The sequence below is a fragment of the Pseudorca crassidens genome, chromosome 5 (genome assembly GCF_039906515.1).
Source record: "Pseudorca crassidens isolate mPseCra1 chromosome 5, mPseCra1.hap1, whole genome shotgun sequence".
NCBI lineage: Eukaryota > Metazoa > Chordata > Mammalia > Artiodactyla > Delphinidae > Pseudorca > Pseudorca crassidens.
In genome coordinates this window covers 115937612-115960938 of record NC_090300.1, presented here as the reverse complement: position 1 = coordinate 115960938, position 23327 = coordinate 115937612, and positions in this window count along the sequence as shown.

Below are 23327 nucleotides of genomic sequence, written 5' to 3'. Positions count from 1 at the left end.
CCAAAATATAGCAGAGGGAGGACCACTCCCTAACTCCTTCTACGAGGCCACCATCACCTTGATACCAAAACCAGACAAGGATGTCACAAAGAAAGAAAACTACAGGCCAATATCACTGATGAACATAGATGCAAAAATCCTCAACAAAATACTAGCAAACAGAATCCAACAGCACATTAAAAGGATCATACATCATGATCAAGTGGGGTTTATTCCAGGAATGCAAGGATTCTTCAATATACGCAAATCTATCAATGTGATAAACCATATTAACAAATTGAAGGAGAAAAACCATATGATCATCTCAATAGATGCAGAGAAAGCTTTTGACAAAATTCAACACCCATTTATGATAAAAACCCTGCAGAAAGTAGGCATAGAGGGAACTTTCCTCAACATAATAAAGGCCATATATGACAAGCCCACAGCAAACATCATCCTCAATGGTGAAAAACTGAAAGCATTTCCACTAAGATCAGGAACAAGACAAGGTTGCCCACTCTCACCACTATTATTCAACATTGTTTTGGAAGTTTTAGCCACAGCAATCAGAGAAGAAAAGGAAATAAAAGGAATCCAAATTGGAAAAGAAGAAGTAAAGCTGTCACTGTTTGCAGATGACATGATCCTATACATAGAGAACCCTAAAGATGCTACCAGAAAACTACTAGAGCTAATCAATGAATTTGGTAAAGTGGCAGGATACAAAATTAATGCACAGAAATCTCTGGCATTCCTATATACTAATGATGAAAAATCTGAAAGTGAAATCAAGAAAACACTCCCATTTACCATTGCAACAAAAAGAATAAAATATCTAGGAATAAACCTACCTAAGGAGACAAAAGACCTGTATGCAGAAAATTATAAGACACTGATGAAAGAAATTAAAGATGATATAAATAGATGGAGAGATATACCATGTTCTTGGATTGGAAGAATCAACATTGTGAAAATGACTCTACTACCCAAAGCAATCTACAGATTCAATGCAATCCCTATCAAACTACCACTGGCATTTTTCACAGAACTAGAACAAAAACTTTCACAATTTGTATGGAAACACAAAAGACCCCGAATAGCCAAAGCAATCTTGAGAACGAAAGAAGGAACTGGAGGAATCAGGCTCCCTGACTTCAGACTATACTACAAAGCTACAGTCATCAAGACGGTATGGTACTGGCACAAAAACAGAAAGATAGATCAATGGAACAGGATAGAAAGCCCAGAGATAAACCCATGCACATATGGACACCTTATCTTTGATAAAGGTGGCAGTAATGTACAATGGAGAAAGGACAGCCTCTTCAATAAGTGGTGCTGGGAAAAATGGACAGGTACATGTAAAAGTATGAGATTAGATCACTCCCTAACACCATATACAAAAATAAGCTCAAAATGGATTAAAGACCTAAATGTAAGGCCAGAAACTATCAAACTCTTAGAGGAAAACATAGGCAGAACACTCTATGACATAAATCAAAGCAAGATCCTTTCTGACCCACCTCCTAGAGTAATGGAAATAAAAACAAAAATAAACAAATGGGACCTAATGAAACTTCAAAGCTTTTGCACAGCAAAGGAAACCGTAAACAAGACCAAAAGACAACCCTCAGAATGGGAGAAAATATTTGCAAATGAAGCAACCGACAAAGGATTAATCTCCAAAATTTACAAGCAGCTCATGCAGCTCAATAACAAGAAAACAAACAACCCAATCCAAAAATGGGCAGAAGACCTAAATAGACATTTCTCCAAAGAAGATATACAGACTGCCAACAAACACATGAAAGAATGCTCAACATCATTAATCATTAGAGAAATGCAAATCAAAACTACAATGAGATATCATCTCACACCAGTCAGAATGGCCATCATCAAAAAATCTAGAAACAATAAATGCTGGAGAGGGTGTGGAGAAAAGGGAACACTCTTGCACTGCTGGTGGGAATGTGAATTGGTTCAGCCACTATGGAGAACAGTATGGAGTTTCCTTAAAAAACTACAAATAGAACTACCATATGACCCAGCAATCCCACTACTGGGCATATACCCTGAGAAAACCAAAATTCAAAAAGAGTCATGTACCAAAATGTTCATTGCAGCTCTATTTACAATAGCCCGGAGATGGAAACAACCTAAGTGCCCGTCATCGGATGAATGGATAAAGAAGATGTGGCACATATATACAGTGGAATATTACTCAGCCATAAAAAGAAACGAAATTGAGCTATTTGTAATGAGGTGGATAGACCTAGAGTCTGTCATACAGAGTGAAGTAAGTCAGAAAGAAAAAGACAAATACCGTATGCTAACACATATATATGGAATTTAAGAAGAAAAAACTAATGTCATGAAGAACCCAGGGGTAAGACAGGAATAAAGACACAGACCTACTGGAGAAAGGACTTAAGATATGGGGAGGGGGAAGGGTGAGCTGTGACAGGGCGAAAGAGAGTCATGGGCATATACACACTAACAAACGCAGTAAGGTAGATAGCTAGTGGGAAGCAGCCGCATGGCACAGGGATATCGGCTCGGTGCTTTGTGACCGCCTGGAGGGGTGGGATAGGGAGGGTGGGAGGGAGGGAGATGCAAGAGGGAAGAGATATGGGAACATATGTATATGTATGACTGATTCACTTTGTTATAAAGCAGAAACTAACACACCATTGTAAAGCAATTATACCCCAATAAAGATGTTAAAAAATAATAATTATTATGAAGCATAGCTCTTAGACTCTTCCCAGATGCCATATTCATAGTAGTAAAGCTTCTCATTATGTATCTGTAATCTATTTTCTAGCTCACAGCCTAGGAGATAGACATTATTTTAAAAAATGTATAATCTAGATATTAAATATTGTGCAGACTTTTGCTGTTGGTACAGCACAGTGTGCTTAAATGAAAGAATTTAGGTTAGTGATTATGATTTAGCAAGGGCAATTATTCTTTATTGAAAAGTACCATATCATAATATGCATTGTTCTCTTTATGAACCAGTTTTATGATTACAAGTATGAACTAAACGACATGCAATTGTGTATTCCATCTTTTGTCCTGGCATGTTGTAAAAGAGGAATAACAATCACAGATGAAAACCATGTCCCTTATGTTTTGAAGGAACTGATAGCACCCTTTGGAGTTGCTAACTGGCAAAAATCTGCAACCACAGGATTTTGAGGTACAGATACCACAGCAAATTTCCTTTGTAGTTGGCACTTGTGAATATTTGACTTAATTTTTTTTTTTCAAGTTTGGGGACTGGATGAAAAGCATTTTCATTCTTCCACAGACTAGTCATTTTTAAGAAATCCAATAAAAGATTGCCATCACAGTAGTTTTGGGCATTTGTAGAAAGAATAAGTGAGCTTATCACAAAAACACTTCTCCTAATGTTCTGTAGTTATTTTCAATCTATATCTTCCTGGAGTATATATGGTCCACAAAAAGATGAGGGGGAAATTTTTAAAGTCATTCTCTACTACTGTAAAAGGTGAAGCAATAAGTTGATTCAAATTTCATTACAGTAAAAATGCTAAATATCTAGTTCAAAAACATAGTGTTTAATTGTTAGAGTCATAGTGTTTAATTGTTGTGTGATTTATGAATAAAGGTAAATATTAAAATTTTTATACTTATTAAGATAAGATCATTTAGATTTACATTTTAGCAGTAAAATACTTGTTAGATTTCCTTCTTTGAACTTGTCCTTATAGAGTATATTACATGAAATATTTTTTTAATGTTCAAATCAGATAGACTTATAACATACATTTGAATAAGTAGTATACATTTATATCTATAAAGTAACGTATGTCAAGAAAAAGGAGAATGTAAAAAATAGCAAGTAAAGAAAAAATTTAAGTGTGAACAAAATGCTATAATGCAGTAATTCTAATTCAGTCATAGTAAGTCAGGACACTAAGTATATTTCTGTATGTTCTATTTCCTCCTTTCCCTGCCTAGTAGCACTTTTATGTTGTTTCTCAATAACAGCAACCAAAATGATGATTTAAAATTTTATACAGTGGGTGACTAAATTAATCAGACTAAAGGGATAGACAAATTTGAAAATACAGTATTAAACAGAAGGACACATTTGTATTAAGAAAAATAAATATATGTTGGTGTAAAAGAGTTTCAGTTTTTAAGATGCTTTTTATCCCTAAGTTAACATGTAGATTGTCTGATATTCACCCATTCCCCAGGGGATCTGAATCAATCATAAATGGATAGTTATCACTTAATTATTTTCTTAGCATGTTTTTCTTGATTTAGTTTCTTTGAAATAGACCAGAATTGAGGAAATAAGATCTCATATTCATTATTATAGCTAACTTTAAAAAAAAAGATAAAATTATTTCCTCTTACTTTTTGTTAATTTTTTCTTATATTTCTTTATGTTCAATGACTCAAATTATATTATTTATTTTTAAAATAACATTTATTACTGCTTATTTTTTAGAAAATTTTTTAAGTAGTTAAAGAGAGTAATAATTATTGTCGTATTGAACTTTCTGATCAGAAGATATTTTTATAACTAAGTGGAAAAAGTAAATTAAGAAAGCTGTAAAAGGATTAGACAAGTGCTTTCCTAATTATGCCTCAAAAACAATGAAAACTAATAATACAAGCAGTTTATAGCATTACTCTAAATGTTTTGAGAAACAAGCAAATTGTCCTGAGTAAAAATAGTAATGATCATGAGTTTGTGTACCTTATGAGAACATGAACAATTTTTTTTTTTTTTTTTTTTTTGCGGTACGCGGGCCTCTCACTGTTGTGGCCTCTCCCGTTGCGAAGCACAGGCTCCGGACGCGGAGGCTCAGCGGTCATGGCTCACAGGCCCAGCCGCTCCGCGGCATGTGGGATCTTCCCGGACCGGGGCACGAACCCGCGTCCCCTGCATCGGCAGGCGGACTCTCAACCACTGCACCACCAGGGAAGCCCAATTTGTTATTTTTTTTATCCTCCAATGTATAGTCTAGTGCCTTCCTACTAGGTCTTCAGTAAATATTTTTGAAAAGTACATTAAAAAAACTCCAGCTTTGGTAATAATTTAGGGTTTATTTTTAAAGGAATGAACTCCTAAAGTATTTTGAGAGTATTTTAAAGTCATATATATATGTGTGTGCTATGTTTCTTGAAAATAATAAATTGGACATTTGTTTGTTCTGCAATATCTTTGAGGCTTAGGTTTCTCATCTGTAATTTGAAAGAATAAATTGTACTTACAATACTGGATTTTTGTGAGGATTAGATAAGTTAATAAGTCTAAAGAGTTTAAAGTTTAAATCTGGCTGAAAGCCAAATTTCAAAATGTTTGGCAAAATCAAGAAACTATTAATTAATTCATCTGTTGGAGAATATTTTTTCACAATAAGATGTAATTATGTTTTACTTGAATAGTTCCAGAACATTCGATAAATTTATGGTTCAATGAATTTAGAATTACAGTTTTTAAGAACTTAAATATCTCTAATATTTAAAAAATTAACTTTTAATAAGACTTTTATTATCAACCACATTTTCTTATATGAACTATATTAAAAGTATAGACTCAAGGAATGCTATAGCAAAAATAAGACTAAGTAAAACGTACTAGAGCCCCGTGATTTGCATTGCAGTTTACATTGATTGCCTAATATGTTTCATTTAATCTTTACTGGGGCAATCATAAAATAAAAACAATACAACTTACAATTCTGGATTCTCAACCTTTTCTGTTTCTTAGGATGTGTGTGTCTTTGGGTATCTTGCTGAAGTGACTTGACTGTCAATAAATTACAGTAAACTTTTTCTGTGCACATTAACATGTATTATGTATTATTTATATTAAATATCTGCAAGACAAATACCAACATTCACTGAATGGCAATTATATGTCCATTAATGGGTTCATTCCTGCTGCACCCTGGGGATGAGGAACCAACATTCTCTTGCTGGGTCCTGCTTCTGTTCTGCATGGCACTGCCTCTCCATCAAGTCTTCTGGGCATGAAGACCTGTAGGCTGGGCTCTCAGGTAACTTAGGTAGTCAGTAATGAACTTGAAGAAACCCTTCACTTCATAGAAATATCAGCCAAAAGGAGCTGATGCTCTCAGTGAATATCTGTGCAAGTACAGCTTCTTAAACAACAGTGGCTTAGATAATAATGTAGGTTTTTCTTCTAAGAAGATCTCCTCCCAAAATATTATTGTAGTGGATTTCAAAGTCAGATGTCCATAACAATACTATTGAGAGATCAGTTCCTTGCTTCAATTTCTTTTATAACATTGAGGTGAGATTGAGTTTTTGTGCCTGTTTCCTGAAAATAAACCTTTCTCTTTAGAGCCTAGTCATGTGTCCAACACATTTTACTCAGAAGCTTTACCACTCCCTTTAAAAAAATATTAAAGGCTTAATTTATGAAGTATGGTCATCATTCCTGGGGTTGTCTAACCTTAGAATAAATGGTTTCTATAATAGACAACCTCTTGGTCCTATGCCAACTGACTTCTTTAGGGTAAGTTCCACAGACTATGTCCAGCACTTTCTGCCTCTGAGATGCAGCTCGATTTCACTTTCCGGGGAGTCCTCAGTTTCCATAAGATATACTAATGGTTGGGACCAAGACACAAATTTACCATTTATGTCCAGGTTTGTTTAAATTCCACTTACATTCAAACTGGAACTCTGATAATAAATGATTCAATGATATAACAAAACCATCTTTCCACCTCATGATTTTGTGGTTACATTGAATAGAACATTATTTTTATATTTATTATATATTTGTAAAAGACATGTATAAATTTAAGACTTATTAACTTTGTCAATGTGAGTGAATCTATGGCAGATGATGAGCCAAAGATCCTCACCTTTCTAGATGGCTGAACTGCAACTCTGCCACTAATAGCAATAGATCAAGTTGAATTTAGTCTTCAAGAGACTGAAAGCCACAAAACCACATCAACTGCTATTGATTTTCCTTAAGTACTGAGGCTTTTAAGGGGATCTTACAAAGAAATGCATTGTGTATGACTGTATGCCATCAGTTTTGCTGAATTTTGAAAGTTGGATAGAGTTTGGAAAAACTAAACAAATGAAGATACTTTTGGGGTTAATAAAACTCAAGTTCCCAGAGAATTGTTTGGTGGGAAATTGGAAAGACATCACGACCATTCAACCTTACTGCAGGGGAATGGTAGAAACCAGAGATTCTATTGGATGCTGTCATCAAGGATAACAGGAAAAGGCTAAGATAGCACATGAGTAGTCATGCTTCACTACTCTGCAAACACAGGGGACATGGCTGGCTCAACAATCATGTTCATGTCCTCCAGAAAACCATGAGACACATGCATGACAAAACCATCACACACAAGGCTCTGCATTTACAAATACTGTCACCATGTTAAATGATCTGTTTCAACTTGCCATTATATAAGCTCCCTGGTTCCTGACAATTTACTTTATACATATCACCCAATACATCACATGGACTATACATTTCCAAGATCAATAACTAAATCATCTAAATGTAAATTCAAGATGCTTAAAATGTTACCTGATGATGCCTTGAGTTAAAATATATATTTTTTTATTTCAAGAATTCAAACTCAAGAATATTCAAAATAATCAAAGTGAGTTGTATTACTGCCTTACATTTGACTTATATATATGTTTATAGTGCAAAGTTACAAAATGATGAATGTCTCTAACACTAAAGTAGATAAGCAAAGAATTAAAGCAAAACTAATTTTTCCTGGGCCAGGAGGAAATATAATATTTATCATTGAACCTGAACCTCATTTAATTTTGATGTATATTAGATGATAACTGGAGACCTATTATGGTCTTCTAACTTCTCATTTGTATACTGTTTATACTGAAATATCTTCTGAATCTAAAAATTCAGGTTTTTGTACTTTTTCCATAAAATAAATTTTGTTTGATTTTTCTCTTTGACTTTATTAAGTAAACATAAAAAATATTTTTATATTTATAAAAGAAAATAGTTTATGGGTGTTTCTTAAAAAAATTTGTTATAGTAGGAAAGCAGTTTGATTGGAAAAATTACTTTCCATAAAGAATAGGTGATTTAAAGGATAATTATAATATGTAGGGGCCTATCCACATAGTTTCCTATACAAGCAACTTATTCAACTCATAGATACTCAATTAAATTTACAGATCAGTTAATAATAGGTTTTGTATAGAAACAAAGTGGAAATTTCAGAATACATAAAACTATTAGTGAAAGGGCTCATGTTTATTTAAAGTAATTTTTTCTCATTTAAGACATTTTTTGCCATAGTTATTATTAATCTGAACTTCTGTAATAACTGGGGAAAATTAAAATCTATTTCCAGTGAAAGCAGGGTAATGTTAAAGTTGGAATATTAGAACTCTGTTTATTTATCTAGGAAAGTATATAACACAGCCTACACAAAAGACTTAAAACAATCATTCCTCAGAGGAAAAAAAACACCTGAGTATTGCCCAAATTACAAAGTATTTATTTTTTATAATTTTATGAGAGGTTTTTAAAATAGATTTGGATAATGTGGCATTGAAAAAAGTTTCTTCTATAGGGAAAATTTTATTAACATTTGGGTGATTACTCTTTTAAATTATGTATGCAGTTGTAAAATATTGCTGCTTTATTTTATATCCTATGCTTCAAGTCATAGAAGCAGATAATTACCAAAGGTGATTATTTTATTAAATTTACTTTAATATGTGTTCATACATGTCCAAAAGTAGGGAAAATAATATATTGTTAAAGTATTACTAGATTTATTTTGGAAAGAATGATATTTGGCAACCAGAGACAACTGTATTTTATGAATGTGTGTGAAGTTACAAGATAATATAGTAAACCTTAACAGTAATTTCATCTGATTTGTAATTAAGACTTTCAAGAGAGTAAAAAAAAATATTCACTTAATATTGAGCCAGAAAAAAATGTATCCAGATATCTCAAACAAAATTTGTGGCTGTTCTGTAAACTTCAAACAATATTCAACAATGAAAAAGTTGTATTTCTCTATCTAGAAATGAGTACCATGACAAAACCATTTTAGACCTTTTTGTTATCTTAATTTTGGAAAAGAATTAAAAGAAAATGAGAATTCAGCTTTTTTCATAAAGTACATATCTCAATTATTAGGAAAATATTTTGTTTTTATAGAGTTATTGAAGAGGGAAAAAACTTTTGAATGATAAGGCAGTTTGAAAGACAAGTCACTTTCTCCACTAAAAGAAATTGTAGTTCTCCCTAAACGAGAGAGTTAATTTTAGATCAAAATTGGAATATTGACAGTGGGAAGAGAAGAGAACAGTCAGCTGAAAATTAAGCCTCTTGATAGCCTCTATTACATGTTAATGCATATTTCTCTAAAATATCAGAATGCTATAGAAAAAAAAGGTTGGTATTCCCATTGGTTCTAAGATATATTATTTCTATTAAGGGCTATGGCTATTGACTAGTGTATTGGAAATTATTATGTAATTAATGTGGTACACGTAAACTTTATTTTGTGGAGATGAAACTTTATTTTCCTGTTCAGAACTTAGACTAAAAACTTCAGTAGAAAAAAATTGAATACACTTCAATCTGAGTTTTCTTAATCCAGTCCCTCAAGTCAATTCATGATTTAATGTACAGCTGCAAGGCAGACCAAGACTCCATCTCAGCTTTCCATAGATGATTCACAGTCTTGAAGCCCAAGTATCATCCATCCATAGAGGTTTGGGGAGGTTCATTTAAGTGACTGTCATTCATATGTGATAGGAAGAGAACAGTTTACTTTCCCCTTACTGGTGCCTGCTGGTAGTGTGGGTGTTTGGCAATCATTTAGACTAAAGCACTTGTTTGTCTCCTATGTACCTAGGCTTCTGAGGTTCTTGGCATATCTTACAACTGATCACATCATGACTCAAGCTACTGTCATCTTCTGTGTGTGACAAGCATTCTGGCTCTAATTCTCAGCTAAACTCTCACATGGGCAAATGTAAAACTCAGATTCCCTAGATATTCACACAGAAGCCCTGAAAAAGTATGGAGATGATCAGCAACAGCTCTCATAGATGTTCCATTAAACCATCTCTTTCATTTTCCCTATGTCTAACTGAGGGGACCACATAAGGCTGTCATTTTCAACTGTCTTTAATGTCTTTCAATTTCTCTTACCCTCAAATTAATTATATTTTAAATAAACCCTGCTTTGTTATTCATAATTATTCAATTTCTCTACAAATTATCTTCATCTTCCTCCAAGTCAATGTTCTTTTTGATCTTACTGGTGCTGGTGATGTCCTTAGTTCACATTTCAGGCATACCTCATTTTATTGCACTTCGCAGACACTGAGTATTTTTTACATATTGAAGGTTTGTGGAACTCTGCTTTAAGCAAGTCTATCCGCCCTATTTTTCCAATAGCATTTGCTCACTTAATGTTTCTGTGTCACATTTTGGTAGTTCTTGCAATACTTACTACTTTTTCCTTATTAGCATATTTGTTATGGTGCTCTGTGATCTGTGATCTTGGATGTCACTACTGCAACAAGATGATGACTTGCTGAAGGCTTGGATGATGGTTAGCATTTTTTTTAGCAATAAATCACTTTTTAATTAAGGTATGTACATTGTTTTTTAGACATAATGCTATTGCACACTTAATAGACTAAGGTACCGTGTAACAGAACTTTATATGCACTGGGAAGCCAAAAAATTCATGTGACTCACTTTAATGTGGTGGTGTGGAACCAAACCCACAATATCTCTGAGGTATGCCTATAGTTTCAGATCTGTGATAAGTGCTCTATAACATGTCAATTAAGAACTTGAGTTATTGTTTTATTATTCCTTAATGGGATGTTGGGGGACTTGTAAAGAAGAATAGAACACACTTTTACTTTTTCACATTATTGATCTACAGATATCAAGATTCTTAAGAAAATCTTATCACACTATTTGCAGGCATTTTTAGTCTTAGACTTCTTTATAAATACGGTTGCCATATGTGTGCAATACATGGGGCTTATCTCTACTTAAGATATATTCATTGTTTCTGTGAAACAGGGCGCCAACATGGTTGAGTTCTGTGTCTGTTTAGGGCATGTTTTTGGTTCATAGATGGCAGCCTTTTTGCTGTAACCTCACCTGACAGATGTGTCCAGGGAGCTTTCTCAGGCCACTTTTATAAGATCATTAATCCCATTCATGAGGGATCGTTCCTCATTACCTAATCCTTTCCAAAAGGCTCCACATTCTAATACCATCACCTTGAGGGTTAAGTCTCAGCATATGAACTTTGCAGGGGACACAGAATTTAGACAATAGCAGCTACCACAACAAAGTACCACAAACTGAGTTATTAAGTAAAACAACAGAAACGTATTGTCTTAGAATTCCAGAGTCTGAAAATTCGGACTCGGAAGTCTGAAATCAAGGTGTGGACAGGGCCATGCTCCCTCTGAAACCTGCAGTGTTGCCTCTTCCTGGCTCCTGGGGTTTGCCAGGTATGTTTGGCATTCCTTGGCATGCAGCTGCAACATTTCAGTCTCTGCTGTAACAGGACATGATGTTCTACCTTTGTATGTCTGTCTCTGTATGTCTTCTCCCTTTCTTGTAAGGGTATTACTGTCTTCCAGTATGACTCCGTCTTATATAATTACATCTTAAATGACTGTAATCAAATACAGTTGACTGTTGAACAACAGGGGTTTGAAATGTAAGGGTCCACTTATGTGCACATTTCTTTCACTAAATATGTACTACACTCTCTGCTTTGGAATTAAGCAATAACAGCCATCTGTTAGAAACAACTCAGTCTCCACCTGTGTACCAAGACCCTAAATACATAGGGGTTGAGTGCTTTTGAATATTAAATTGACTCATGCATGTTATTCAAATTAATAAGCATTACTTTTAAGGGATTCATTAACACTAGTTATTAATTTTTTAATAAAAGCACAAGTAAACATTTCTGGTTTACCAATCCAAAGCTAAGAAGATTGGCTGGTTTTATGTCATTTTGTTAATCATGACTTTCATTTTTTAAACAGTTATTGAGAGTCTGCTCTGTATCAGGTGTTATGCTAAATAAAAAGGATGATGATATGGACACTATCCCTTACTAACTTCTAGTCTAATAGGCAAGATAAATGGATAAATAGCAAAAATATTATAAATCAAATGTCATCACAGATATATCAATACATCACTCTAGGCTCAAAAGAAAAAAAAATAAATTGTCCCACTTACAGCAGTCCCCATCAAATCTGAGACTCAATTCTAAGTAAATAATTCAAAATATGGGAAAATACAATAAGGATAAATATGTTTATTGCTGAGCTATCATAGTGAAAAACAGAAACAATCTAAAACAAGGGTATAATTAAGTAAATATGACATTCTTACTTGGTTTACTTTGCATATAAAAACATAAAAGCATGTAAAATTTGGAGAACGACAGAACTATAATTTTGTTTTCACTTGAAAATCATGGATAATTTGTTTCTTTTTACTTTTCCAAAATTTCCATACCATTAGATTATTACTTATATGATTAGAAAAAAATAAGTTTAGTTAGAAATTTTACAGGTATATAAAATTTCATATCCAAAAAATTGCAGAAATGCAATTTCTGTATAAATATTTGTTGTAAATAGTATATTTGAAATAAAGCACTATAGGCTTCAGAGAAATAACACCATATTTACAATATTTCATCTTTCTCTGGAACTCTAGTTGTTTTAGGATATTCTAGCAGTACATTTAATGAAACAAAATGAATCCTAAATAAAGATGATCTTTCCTTACTAGAGAGCATAAAAGAAATGACATATATCAGTGCAAAGCAATCCACTAATGGAAATTTACCATTATGAATGTGAAAAATTTAAAGTATTTCTCTCTCATCTTTAAATAGCATTTATATTTCCCCACTCAATATTCCTTTCATTATGAATTTAACCGAAGAAATGAAGGTGAACTGTGATGCCAACATGATAAATGTTTAAGGTTAATATGTCACTTTATGTATTTGTCCCTATCATTCTTGATCTTTTGTATGTGATTCATTGTGCTGATGTCTGTCTGTCTTGAAATACCACTACTCTCAATCTCTTTATAATGCAGTTGGCAGGAGTGTAGCATTTTTTAACACCAAGAATACTTAACAGTATTCCTTTGTGTGATACCATTAAAGTATGCTAACTAAGGCAAATTTGAGGGAGAATACAAAGACATTTTGAAAGGTTATGATCTATGACAATTCACAGCTTTAGAGTTGGTTTAATTGAATTAATTGTTGCTCGGAAGAAGAATCTGAGGAACAAAGAACACAATGACTGTACGTTTTCATGGAAAAAAATTTGACCTTTTCAATATTAGCGCATTGATTCACAGATTATTCTCTCTCTCCCAGCAAAAGAATCTTATAAGGAAAAGGTAGATGTGATATTTGAAAAGAGAAAATCTGTGCAGAAATGGAAACTCCCACATATGATAGGAATCAGAAAGAATTACTAACATATACATTTGTGTGACTTGTTACAACAATAAAAATTTTAATGTATACGTGTACCTTTTAAAAATTGAGAATATTACATTATACTATATTCTTAATTTACACTAGTGAATTTTTAATAAGATGATCAGAGAAGAGCTTCATTTTATTCAGTGATATCACTAATCTAAAAAAGAGATTATTTTTTTTCTTTCCTTCTGTTTTGTAATTCTAAGTAACAGTTTTATTAATTTATATTTTTTTAACTAGGTTACCTTAGTCTATGTCTTCAATAAACACATTCCCTGGATAATCATAAGGCAGAAATTAAACTGTGCCACGTGAAAGGTAACAAGAGGATATTCAGAAGAGAAGATTTATTCTAGCTGAACTGAGCAGGGAAGGCTACACAGAAGAGGTGACAATCAAGTTGAGTGGAATAGCTTGTAATTCCAAAAACACACCATACATTTTTATAACTCCTGAACTTAACAATGGCTATTAGATCTTGGAATTCCTAACCTCCAGTGTCTTGTATTCTAGTCAAACCCATACTTCTATTGCAAAGCCTCAGCTGTCACTTTCTCTGTGAAGTTTTTTCTAACCTTTTCAAATCAAATCAGGCATTCCTTCTTTGAATGTTTCATTACCAATTACACACAGTAACTCCAAAATAGAATATACTGTACATGTGGTAATATTTTATGCTTGCCTCCTTGACAGAATGAGCTCTACTTGGTCAGGGTTAATACTCTTCGATATTATATTTAATGGTATAAAAACATTATATATAACATTATATAACATTACAACATTATATAACATTATATATTTAGTGGTGTAATAACATTATAAAAATCATTATAACATTAAAACATTATATAACACTATATATTTAGTGGTGTTATAACATTATTTGGTTTTAATCAAAAGCCCTCAGGAACTTTATGTCTGGAGCAGGTATAACTGGGAGAAAACCAGAAAACAGCATTATTTCATGTCAAAGCTACAAAACAAAAAATAATACACTAACTATACTTATTGTACTAATTTTATAATATCAAAAAATATGCTTAGTACTAAAATGTAAAGTTCAGACAAGTTGAGTGTCAATGTATTATAAAATATGCTATGACATACGGTGAATAGTTTTAAAATAGTACAAATATCTTAAAAAAACAAATGGGAGATATAGTTAATAAAGCAGAGATCACATGTGATATTTTATTAACCTCAAATCTGTATAGTGGTATTTGTTTTATTCTTATTTTTGTCACTAACCCTTTTTGAGACACAAAATCACTAAAGATCAGAGGGATTAAGTAACTAGCCCAAAGTCACCAAACTAATGTTAGTAGTATACATTAATGAAGAAAGAGAATTTTAATGAAGCACATATAGCTTTAAGTCCTTATTTACTACCTAGAAAATAAACTCCAGAAAGATGAGGGTCTTCATTGCTTTCATTCATTGGTGATATGCATGTGCCTTGAACAGCCCAAGCAGTGGGAAGGTACTCAGAAAACATTTGTTGAATGACTGCACCTGTGTTGGTTGGGCATGTTAATTGCTTTCTTTTTGTATTGGAGTTATTAATGACACCTACTGCATTGAGTTGTAAGAACTAAGTAAGGCAATACAGGAAATGCATCTAGGACCACTCTCTTAGTGGAGTTTGAAAACACTTGATACATTAGTGCTGGTTATGTATTTTGATAGGAGTTCCATGCTCTCATCTAAAGGAATTACTGAAAAATAAATCTATGTCCCAGGCTAAGCCAGAATAAGGTGATACTTTTAAGCAGATGTTTTACTGGTAACCTTCAAGTTATAAGAGAAAATGCCTCTTTTGCCTATGATATTAGATGGATCCTGGTGAAATTCATGAATATTAATGAATTAACTATGTGATAGGAATTGTTAAGTTCTTACCATCATTAACTCTGTTAATCCTCCTCCTTTTACAATTTCTGGTGTCCACATTAAAAATGTAAAAAGAAAACTGGTGAAATTAGTTTTAAGAATATATTTTATTTAAACAAAAAATCCTAATTTTTATTTTAATATTTAGTCAATAAAATATTATTGTGGTATTTTACACTATTTTTGCATTTACTCTCTGAAATCCATTGTGTATTTTATAATTACAGCACATCTCAATTAAGATGCTAAATTTTCATAGAGAAATAAGTCATCTGTATTTAGATTTCATAAAATCTAGGTGAAAAATTAGATTCACATATTCAAGTTCAAGTTTTAATTTTTAATCGTTTCAAGTTTTAATTTTACTTAAAAAGTTTTTCAATAACTGAATAGAATATCAGTTTTAAATTTAAATTAAATTGCTTAAAATTAAATACAGTTCAATTGTAGTACTCACATTTCAAATGCTCATCAATACATGTAGCTAGTGGCTACTACACTGCAAAGTACAGACATATGTCATTAACAGAGAACAAGACAACTAGAAAACAGATGTTTAAAAAACATATTCTGAATGAATAAATGAATATATGACTTTTTAAAAGATATCTGTCACAACAGAAATAGAACTTCTCTATTCATCAGTATTTTTTCATGTAAGTTATTTACACTAATATTTTCTAAAGAGTAACAGTTTTGCCTTGTCTAATTTATTCAGCCTAAAACTTTGAATCCTTCACCAAATTATACAAAGGAAAATATTTTGATGATGAATGTATAAGTCACTCTGCCCCTAAGCTAATTCATTGTATTTTTTTTAATAGACGGATAAAACATTTTTCATGTGTGTGAGTGTATTGGTAGATGCTTATTAGGGCTCCAAAAAGGAAAAATTAAAAGAGATAAAAACATTACATAGGCACTAAATTGTGAAATTAACATGTTGCACAAGAAAATGTAGATTCGTGTTTGATAATATCTTTTGTATTCAAATTAAAGTTTATCTATCTCTGCCATAATTTAGTAACAAATGCTATAGTAATTTATGAACATGGAAAAGTGAGCACATCTTTTAACCTGCGGAAAAGAAAAATGATGCAAGTTAATCTAGGAAGCACAACTGACTCACATGAATTATTTTAGACTTTGCCATTATTGATTATTGTGTTTATGGTATTTTTTTAATCTAGCACTCAATTTCGATAGTGTCAAGTTTGATGCTGAGCACAAGTTTGATATGCTTTCTGGCTTTTTGCAATTACATCTTAAACACATTTGTTCTATTGTAACATTATAAAAACAGATGATGAATTTTGAAATTTGAGTCAGTAGAGTATATAGTTGTTGCTGATTGACAAGTCAAAGTTGAAATTATAGCAAGTTCTCTTTATAATTTGGTGAATTTGTTCAAACATTGCCATCTGTTTTTGCTGGGAAACCAAGAACAATCTCTCTGATACAAATTGATTCTGCTTGGTCACTCAGCTGGTGGAACACAGGAATAATTTACAGAGAGATGATTGTTCATTTACTTACAAATTTCCTAATTCTTAGGCAAGTGAACATTCCAAAAGCAATACAACTACCTACAAATCAGTGTATACTCTGACATTTCTAAAATAATTCAAAATGGAACTGTCTCTGGAGCCAGTGACTTTCAGTAGGATCCAATTATATACCTTTCACTTTTTATAAAAGTCTAAGTGAGAATTGAAAGAACAATAAAACTCCTAGGAAGAACAAAAATAGGGTGAAAACTATTATTTTAACAAAAGGTACAATAACAAAAATACCTATTTAAAAAATTTTAATGGTTTGACAACCACTGTGATTAATTCCTATGCTTGAAATGAACAATACCCTTCATTTATATTTCCCCCGCCTTCCTGAATAGACTATCAAAGAATCTTTTTTGGATTTTTCAAAAATGCATAAAAACAGAACACAGTCTATAATCAGAATCCATATTCTTTTCTTTAAAAAGCTAGATAATATCCTTTGGAACTGCTAAATTAATTAAACAAGGAGGCCATTAGACTGAGGTGGTTTTAATAACTTAACAGCCTTTGTAAGCAAACCCAAAGCTAAGCCTGTAAATGCTTCAAGGTAAATAAAACCCTAAGGACAATGAAGCACAAACAGCTGACTAGACTTTCTCAAATAAGACAACTGCTTAAGCTATACCCAATCAGTAATTCTTGCTTTGCATTTGCATCTTCTCTATAAGTCTTGCCCCTAGCTCCTGTCAGTGGAGCTTGCTTCTGTCCACTTCCGGTTTAGTGCTATCCTATGGGAATTGATTTTTGCTCAGATAAACTCTTAATTTTTTTAAATATACTTCCATTTATCTTTTAACAAAACTGAGATTCTTTGATAAAGATAATAATAGATTCATTCAATTTCCAACACAGGTACTTCATAAATATTTGTTGAATGAATGATAAAATTAAATTGAATTGAATTAAATGGATTATCTATAAATGTAAAACTTCTTTATATCAATAAGATTTTAAATAATATAAAAAAAGATAATTTAGTAAAATATTTGCAATATGTATTACAGGAATTTATTTTTTTTTAATCTGAGGATGTCTTTGCAAATTAATAAGAAAAAAATCAACAGTTCAGTTGAAGAAAAGAACAAGAATATGGACAAAAATAATTTATAGATTATGTACAAATAACAAGAAATGTTTTCATCTTAACCAATAACCAAAAGAAAGCAATATGCACATAGTTTCATTTAGTGTATTGTGTAATAGGGAAACTAAAAGTTTTCTTGTACCTATTGCAATTCACTTGTTCTTTCTTCTCCAGCCAAAGGCAACTTCTGATCTGTTTCTTATCTCTACAGGTTAAATTGTATTCTCTATCATTAAAAAAATAATAATACCATACAGTATATTTTCCTTGGTTCTCTGACTTCCTTCACTCAGCATAATAATTTTGAGGTTCTTTTACCTTATAGATTCAATTTTCTTATAGAGTATATTGATATATTTATGTATATTATATGCAAATACTCATGTTCAAAACGCTATTCAACATGACCATATATATATACAAACATATATATATATATATATATATATATAAATTTATGTTCTTATTGACTGCCATTCCCACTAGAGTATAAGCTCAGTGGAGTTACAGACCAGGCAGTACTAGTCACTGTGTTAATTCCAGTGGCTAATGAAAGTTTTGGCATATACTAGACAATAAATATGTGTTAATAAAAGTCAACAATATTTTTATATAAAAAACTTTGTATCTATATCTTATGGTTTTCTTAAGATAAATTTCAAAATATAGAATTATAGATTTCAAAAGGCGGGACCAGCTCTCCATTAACAGGTGAATGGATAAAAAAATGTGGTATACTCACTCATGAGGACTTTACGAGTTTAAGATAGTCTGAGTTTGCTTTGAAGCATTTGTGTGTGGGGTATGTGCAAGAGATTATCTATTATCTACTACCTGTTATCTATTATCTATCTATCATCTATTCATTTATTTATTTTTGCTCTAAGAAACAGGAATATGCAATTATGTATGTATGTCAAAAACACCAAAAAGACATACAACAGCATGTTCCCCATGATCATTCTGTTTACTTTTACAATGATAGCTAGTAATTGTGCTTTACTGCTTTCTGTTTTACTCTGTTTTATGTCCTTTAAGTTTTCTACAGTGAAAATTAGTTACCTTTCTGACAGAAGAATGTTGACCGTATAAGTTAATTTTACTCAAGTATATGGTTGTATTTGTTTCCTTGAAAATTGAAAGTGTGACTGGTAATTGTTTGATTGGGACTAAAACATCTGGACAGGCTATCCACAAGATAAGGGATAAAAATGGGACTAAAACATCTGGACAGGCTATCCACAAGATAAGGGATACAAAAAAGGAAAATGTTCGGTCTCTCTAATAATCTAAGGAGCACAAAATTAAATAACAATGAGCTGCTATTTTAACTTACCAAGTTGATAAAAATAAAAGTAACTTTTTGTTACACGATTGTTATTTCTGTGATTTTTATAATATTTATAATTACTATGCTTCTTAAAATGTGGTCAGAAAAACAGAGAAATCATTTGTTAGAAATGTTGATATTTAATAGAAAAAGGAAACAAAATGTTTGTATGTGCAAGAACATTATAATAGTGGCAATCTCTGATTGATGAGAGTACTGATTATGTCATTTTCTTAGAATGCTTTTATTATTTTTTGTCAAGTTTTTAAAGAACATATGCTGTGCTGAAGTAGAGAACAAAATCCTATAATTTATTTTAATAGCTGTTTCGCTTTCATATTGCACACATGAAAGCCTCTTCAATATATTATTCTAAGACTACTGTCTTTTTGTATCATGGCTTCATGTCACCAAAAACTGATTCCATCTCAGATTATTTTCTATTATGTAGCAATATTTTTCCAGGTCACAGATATTGTTAGAAAGTCTACAATCTGACTGTAAAATGTTTCATTTCCTATTTACTGATCTGAATACCAAAATCTCTTTGAATGTGTGATATCTTCCACGTAATCAGTCCACTATGAGTCTCATTTTTCTCACCTATAAAATGAGGCCAAAGCTAGCACTATTAAATGCAGTAGGCTGAAGGCAAAAACAAACAAACAAACCTTGCACTAGTTTTAATTATAGCTAGCACTTATTGAATATTTATTAAGTATCAGAAATAAGGTTAAACGCATGCACCTATAGTCAACTAATTTATGACAAAGGAGGCAAGACTATACAATGGAGAAAACACAGTCTCTTCAGTAAGTTGTGCTGGGAAAACTGGACAGCTACATGTAAAAGAATGAAATTAGAAAACTCCCTGACACCGTACACAAAAATAAACTCAAAACGGATTAAAGACCTAAATGTAAGACCGGACACTATAAAACTCTTAGAGGAAAACATAGGAAGAACACTCTGACATAAATCACAGCAAGATTTTTTTTGATCCACCTCGCAGAGTAATGGAAATAAAACCAAAAATAAACAAATGGGACCTAATGAAACTTAAAAGATTTTTCACAGCAAAGGAAACTACAAACAAGATGAAAAGACAACCCTCAGAATGGGAGAAAATATTTGCAAATGAATCAATGGTCAGAGGATTAATCTCCAAAATATATAAACAGCTCATGCAGCTCAATATTAAAAAAAAAAACAACCCAATCCAAAAATGGGCAGAAGGCCTAAATAGACATTTCTCCAAAGAAGACATACAGATGGCCAAGAAGCACATGAAAAGCTGCTCAACATCACTAATTATGAGAGAAATGGAAATCAAAACTACAATGAGGTATCACCTTACACCAGTTAGAATGGGCATCATCAGAAAATCTACAAACAACAAATGCTGGAGAGAGTGTACAGAAAAGGGAACCCTCTCACACTGTTGGTGGGAATGTAAACTGATACAGCCACTATGGAGAACAGTACTGAGCTTCCTTAAACAACTAAAAATAGGAGGGGAATCGGGAAGATGGTGGAAGAGTAAGACGCAGAGATCACCTTCCTCCACACATATACACCAGAAATACATCTACACGTGGAACAACTCCTACAGAACACCTACTAAACGCTGGCAGAGGACCTTAGACCTCCCAAAAGGCAAGAAACTCCCCACGTACCTGGGTAGGGCAAAAGAAAAAAGAATAAACAGAGACAAAACAATAGGGACGGGACCTGCACCAGTGGGAGGGAGCTGTGAAGGAGGAAAGGTTTCCACACACTAGGAAGCCCCTTCGCGGGCGGAGACTGTGGGTGGTGGAGGGGGAAAGCTTCGGAGCTGCGGAGGAGAGCGCAGCAACAGGGGTGCGTAGGGCAAAGCAGAGAGATTCCCACACAGAGGATCAGGGCCGACCGGCACTCACCAGCCCGAGAGGCTTGTCTGCTCACCTGCCGGGGCGGGCAGGGCTGGGGCCTGAGGCTCGGCTTCTGTCGGAGCACAGGGAGAAGACGGGTTGGTGGGGTGAACACAGCCTGCAGGGGGTTAGTGAACCACAGCTAGCCGGGAGGTAGTCCCGGGAAAAGTCTGGACCTGCCGAAGAGGGAAGAGACATTTTCTTCCCTCTTTGTTTCCTGGTGCGCAAGGAGAGGGGATTAAGAGCACTGCTTAAAGGAGCTCCAGAGATGGGCGCGAGCCGCGGCTAACAGCGCGGACCACAGAGACGGGCATGAGACGCTAAGGCTGCTGCTGCCGCCACCAAGAAGCCTGTCTACGAGCGCAGGTCACTATCCACACATCCCTTCCGGGGAGACTGCAGCCCGCCACTGCCAGGGTCCCGGGATCCAGGGACAACTTCCCCAGGAGAACGCACAGCGTGCCTCAGGCTGGTGCAACATCCCACCAGCCTCTGCCGCCGCAGGCTCGCCCCGCATCCGCAACCTTACTTCCCTCTGGCCTGAGTGAGCCAGAGTCCCGAAGCAGCTGCTCCTTTAACCCTGTCCTGTCTGAGCGAAGAACAAAACGCCCTCCGGCGACCTACACGCAGAGGCAGGACCAAATCCAAAGCTGAGCGCCGGGAGCTGTGCGAACAAAGAAGAGAAAGGGAAACCTCTTCCAGCAGCCTCAGAAGCAGCGGATTAAAGCTCCACAATCAACTTGATGTACCTTCCATCGGTGGAATACCTGAATAGACAACAAATCATCCCAAATTGAGGAGGTGGACTTTGAGAGCAAAATTTATTATTTTATCCCCTTTTCCTCTTTTTGCAAGTGTGTATGTGTATGCTTCTGTGTGAGATTTTGTCCGTATAGGTTTGCTTTCACTATTTGTCCAAGGGTTCTATCCATCCATTTTTTTATCTTAAAAAATTTTTTTCTTAATAATTATTTTTATAATAATTATTATTAATGATTATTATTTAAAAGTTATTATTTAATAACTTTTTTATTTTATCTTATTTTATTTTATTTCTTTCCTTCCTTCCTTCCTTCCTTCCTTCCTTCTTTCTTTCTTTCTTTCTTTCCTTCTTCTTTCTTTCTTTCTTTCTTTCTTTGTACTTTTTCTCCCTTTTATTCTGAGTCGTGTGGATGAAAGGCTCTTGGTGCTGCATCCAAGAGTCAGTGCTGTGCCTCTGAGGTGGGAGAGCCAACTTCAGGACACTGGTCCACAAGAGACCTCCCAGCTCCACATAATATCAAACGGCAAAAATCTCCCAAAGATCTCCATCTCAACACCAGCACCCAGCTTCACTCAACGACCAGCAAGCTACAGTGCTGGACAACCTATGACAAACAACTAGCAAGACAGGAACACAACAACACCCATTAGCAGAGAGGCTGCCTAAAATCATAATAAGTCCACAGACACCCCAAAACACACCACCAGACGTGGACCTGCCCACCAGAAAGACAAGATCCAGCCTCATCCACCAGAACACAGGCACTAGTCCCCTCCACCAGGAAGCCTACACAACCCACTGAACCAACCTTAGCCACTGGGGACAGAAACCAAAAACAACAGGAACTACGAACCTGCAGCCTGAAAATAGGAGACCCCAAACACAGTAAGATAAGCAAAATGAGAACAGAAAAACACACAGTAGATGAAAGAGCAAAATAAAAACCCACCAGACTTAACAAATGAAGAGGAAATAGGCAGTCTACCTGAAAAAGAATTCAGAAAAATGATAGTAAAGATGATCCAAAATCTTGGAAATAGAATAGAGAAAATGCAAGAAACATTTAACAAGGACCTAGAAGAACTAAAGATGAAACAAGCAATGATGAACAACACAATAAATGAAATTAAAAATACTCTAGATGGGATCAATAGCAGAAAGATTGAGGCAGAAGAACAGAGAAGTGACCTGGAAGATAAAATAGTGGAAATAACTACTGCAGAGCAGAATAAAGAAAAAAGAATGAAAAGAACTGA